Source organism: Eublepharis macularius, chromosome 19 (assembly GCF_028583425.1).
Source record: "Eublepharis macularius isolate TG4126 chromosome 19, MPM_Emac_v1.0, whole genome shotgun sequence".
NCBI lineage: Eukaryota > Metazoa > Chordata > Lepidosauria > Squamata > Eublepharidae > Eublepharis > Eublepharis macularius.
In genome coordinates this window covers 151,754-156,609 of record NC_072808.1, presented here as the reverse complement: position 1 = coordinate 156,609, position 4,856 = coordinate 151,754, and the positions used below count along the sequence as shown (strand labels likewise).

At 47.1% G+C, this 4,856-nt stretch overlaps 1 long non-coding RNA gene across 1 annotated transcript; it reads left to right on the top strand.

Moving 5' to 3' along the window:
• Positions 1 to 254: 254 nt before the first annotated feature.
• On the top strand, positions 255 to 4,232 carry LOC129346315 (uncharacterized). The gene is made up of 3 exons (XR_008598753.1): positions 255 to 458; positions 661 to 853; positions 980 to 4,232. It is a non-coding gene; the product is annotated as an uncharacterized LOC129346315 (long non-coding RNA).
• The last annotated feature ends 624 nt before the right edge of the window (positions 4,233 to 4,856 follow it).

Sequence of the window (4,856 nt, the reverse complement as noted above, 5' to 3'; positions counted from 1 at the left end):
TCTCGCGGATGCGCCGGGCCGCGTCCCCGCCCTATCGGGCTCCGATGCGAACTCTGCAGGCATTGGGGGGAGGGGGCGCTTCGGGGCCACAGCCCTCGCCTCGCCTCGAACCACGCCCCGGCACACTCTAGGGCGGCTCGGGTAAGGCAGCCGCTTTGACGGTCTCAATGCAGAGTCCGTAGATAACAGGCTGGTGGTGGTGGAAGGAAGGTTCTAGTCACCATTGCCAGCTCTGGGGATTTGTGGGGGGTGGAGCCTGGGGAGGGACCTCGGTGGGGCGTGATGCCGAACGGTCCACCTCCCCAAACAGCCATTTTCTCCGGGGGAACTGCTCCCTGTCGCCTGGAGATCGGTTGCGGTTCTTGGGAGATCTCCACCCACCGCCTGGAGGCTGGCAACACTCATTCTAGTCCAGACTGAACGGCGAGGCGAATGGAATCCAGGTGAATTAGGCGAAGGTAAAATCCTATAGTGACAGTTATATACAGTTCCCTAAGTGATGAACAACCTTGGTCCGCTAAATTGCTCGTCTCTAGTTGTCCAGATTGTGAGTGCAGTAGGATTGCTAAGAGCTTAATAAATGCCTAGGCAATATGGGTCAGTGGTAAGTTGCTGAATTTCTTGTACTCCTCTCCCCCTTCCAACTGTTTTTTTTAATAGTCAAAATGAAATTAAATCCAACCCTTCAGTGGTCAGGAAACATATATACAAGAACCGAATGACCAGATCTCAAACCTCTACGAGAACCACTGGAAAAGAAAGAGGTGCGTGCTTCCCCATAGCCCTCCACGCGTGTAAATCGTGATTAGAGCTTTTGAAGGAAGTGCTGTTGGGAGACCACAGTAACATTCAGGTACTTGAGGGTTTGGAGCCAAGCCAAGATTTCTGCAGCTTGCTGGGGAGGCGGGGAGGGGGCAGCTCTGCCTGTTACTGAACCTGCATGGCTATTACAGCCGATTTACATCTCTTGCCGTTTCAGTGATTGATGTTTTGAAGAGCATTTCCAGGCTTGGACTTTCACATGCTTGTACACTGGAGATGTTCCTGTTAATGCTTGAGGTTGACATCAAAGCGCATCTTATTAATTGCTTGATTTCAGTAACAAAACGATTCCCATTTCTCTTTTGCAACACGGGAAATTCTGGACTGGAAGGGTGGGGAAAGTGGGCTGAATTCCGTTCCTCTAAGAGGTTACTTTCCCCAGAGTTAACCAAGGAGTGTGCTATTTCTGCTGTTTCTGGCTTTACGGGGTTGTTTTATTTACTTCATTTATACCCCACTCCCCCCCCCAATCATTTGTGTCCCCAATCAGGACCCAAATGTTCTCCTCTCCTAACAACTACCCTGTGAGGTAGTTTTAGGCTGAGTGTGTGTGATTGGCCGAAGATCATCCAGCCAGCTTTCATAGCTAAATGGGGATTCAAAACTGGGTGTCCCAGCTGCCACGCTAGCCACCACACCACAGTTGCTCTCACCACCACTGGTATCTCACAGTTCGTTGCACCTCTCAGGAAAAGGGAGCAGCCATCTGCAGGCCTGAGCTAGCCAATGGGCTGCTATAGAGAGAGGCAGCCAATCAAATATGTGGGCCCCGGGTCATAAAGGCCTTTAAAGGTTAAAACCAGCTCCTTGTATTGTGCCCAGAAATAAAGTGGCAGCCAGTGCCAATGTAAAACTTGGGTAATGTGGACCCGGCACCAGCTGGAAGGCAGGCTGTTGCATCCTGTGCTAGTGGCAGTTTCTGAGTTACCTCCAAGGATAGCCACAGTTTCTAATACAACAGCAAGTCAGTCACTATGCAGCGGCCGGCAATGGCAAGCCCCCTTTGTCAGTCTCTTGCCTTGAAAACCTCAACAACGTTGCCATGACTTGGCTAGAACTTGACAGCACTCTCCCCCACCATCTGCCAGATTCTAGTCTGAAACTCTAACCACTACCACACTGGATTCCATGGGGAAGCTTCCATTTAATAGGAACAAGCACCTGGGCTGGGATAAGTTGCAGAAGTTGTGTGGTAGGAAATTGTTCAGTAGTTGCTGCCAGGCTTGGCCCTGAAAGGTCCTCCCACAAAGGCCAAAAAGCCCTGGAGGGGGTCTTCCCCCTCCTGCCTTCAACTGACAGAAACCAAGGCTTACAGGCTGGCAGTACTGATGTAGCTGCCTAGCAACAGCCACTGAGGGCATTCATTTCATAAAGCTACAGGTGCTGCTTCTGTTGTTTTGTGAGGTTTTAACCCCTCAATATATTTAATTTTCAGATTTTTCTGTAAACCTGAAACATTAGACATGTTGATTCATCACCTAAAGTTGGTCAGAGTAGCATAAGCACCAGGAGAGAAGTTTTCAATCCTTTTCCCTACACTACTTTCATCCTGTAAAGTGCCCCACTTCAAAGCTTTTATGCCCCCGGGAGGTAGAATTACAGGTACATGTAATTGGATCTCTTGTGCAATGTGTAGTTAATGATATAAATCTTTTAGATGGACATTTTCGCTAGTTCTAGCAGTCATTGAGAAGCAATCTGGTGTCCCTTTGTGGGATGGAGGTTGACTTTTTAGAGCATGCTGATTTGGGGAAAGGGTCCATCTAAAAACAACCCTGGATAATGAGTGTATGGGTGTGATGGTTGTAGCAGTGGGGCTGATTCCTTAAAGGTACAAAAGGGCTGGATGTGTACTATCCAGGACAGGTGGCTATCCGTGGATAATAAGGTGCTGCACGCGGCATTAGTCCTGATCAGAAATGCCATCAGCTCCGGTCACGTGCCTCCTGGCATAGAGCAGAGGCGGTTTCTCTGATCCTGAAATACTGTTTTGGATGGGCTTGTCATTTTAGCCTGTTAAATGTTAGTGACTGAGAAGGAGACATTTCACCGGGAGGCCCTCCTTTGCCTGCAGCATTTGTAGGATTTCCATCAGGCCCAGAAGTTTTTCCATCAGTGTCATCTCTCCTCACTTCGTAAGCGTGAAGCCGGTGTCACAGTGCTTGTGCAGAAACTGCATTACCCAAAGGCTGGTAACCTTATCATTTGTAATTCTGGTTGCTTTCCAACAGCCAGTGGCAACATCCTCAACGTATTTGCAGGCGGCGTTCAGTCCAGGGGGACCCATGTAACAATCTCAACAGAGACATGAAAAACAGGTGCATAGTTTTCCATGTGTTTCTAATTGCATTCCTTTCCCAGACCAATAACATAACCTTTTGCTCCAATAAATTTTAATTAAAGGCTGGGGAGTTCTGTTGATGCATCCTTGTGTATGGGATATCTTTTTTATTGACTCATGCCAAGCATGAGTATGTCGTGGTACCAAGATAATGCAATGTCCCAGTCCCAATGCCTGCAGCACCCCATTACCTGTCAAGGCCATAACAGGGGGAAGGGGGTAAGCCAAGAACATGGGGGACAGGGAACATGAGCTGAGGACCAGGCGGTGTCCTGTAGTGAAGTGCCGGAGGGGGAAAGAACAGCTTAAGAAGTATGGGTCTAGCAAAGCTTGAGAAAGGAGCAGACCGAAGAAACTATGAGTGTAGCAGAACAAAAGTCCAAGGGGTTTATTGTGAAAGAAAATAGCCTGGAGGAATCAGGGCAGAAGAGAGCAGCTGTCAGGAGGATCTGGAGGGTAGAAGGAAAACTGGGAAAGAATGGTTAGGGGCTTCAAGGACATTGGTGGAAGGCTGCAGAGGTAAAGACCCACATGTTGATTTGAAGTAATGCATCGATGATGGTAAAAAAAACTATAGATTAGGGGCTAAACTTCTAATCCCCAGCCCCCCGCACATGGCCTCTCCGTAGAAAAAGAACATTCACTCAGCAGGTGATGGAATGGAATAAACAGTCAGATTGCCCAGTTTTGCCAAAGCAATGGGATCAAGCCTTAAATGTAATACCTGTTACTTCTATTAGTCTTAAGATGCAACTTATTCAGCGAAAAATTATGTTTAGGGTGTTTTGGACAGCACAGCGCCTTTTTAGTAAAGGACTAAATATAACGATTAATAGCTGACACTAGTATAAAGGGCATGTATCTTAAGCATATGCTGTGGCTATGTTCAGTTATTCAGTCCTTTGGGGAGGAAGTTATTACTCATATTACTTTTGTATTAGAATACCTGTTGATTCTGGAGAATGTTTATGTACTGTTAAAGTTCCGACCTCTTTGCTGGACTCTAATTGATGGTCAACAAAAATGGATCCTCCGTGCCCTTGCTGTAGAGAAAATACTTTGGAGAGATAAATGCCCACCTCCCATAATTCAATGGATTCCATTCAATAATTCATTCCTCAATAAAGAATAAACACGAAATCCTAAAAGAAGTCTTTGTGTGCCTTGATGTACTAAGAAACAAGTTCTTTAAAGAAAGACCTCTGTTTTCAGGTTATCTAAAGCCTTCGGGGCTCTTCAGAATTGGGATATAAGAACTAGACGATTTGGAAGCTGTAATGAGGCAGGGATAAAACATTCCATCACACCTGCATCAGAGAAGCCTCACTGCAAAGCGAGACATCTGGTGCAAGGGCTGGAAGTCCTGGAACAAGGACGGCTTTTATTGCAGCAAGTGGGATGTCAAAGGAGACGGCTCCCACACCGCCACACCTCATTTCTTGCGGCCTTGATCCTCTGCTGCTCGATCTTTCTGCTTCACCTCACTCTTACTTTATGGCGTTCCATTTTCAGTTGGCATGGGTCTGAACTCCTGCCTGACATGATGTTGCTCTTTGGACCAGCTTTATCTCACTCTCGCCTACCTCACATGTTTGTTGCGTGCATAACATGGGGTTGCTACCTTCAGACTCATAGAGAAAGGGCAGAGTATAAATGTGTTAAATAAATCCCAGACCTCCAACTGACCTACCAT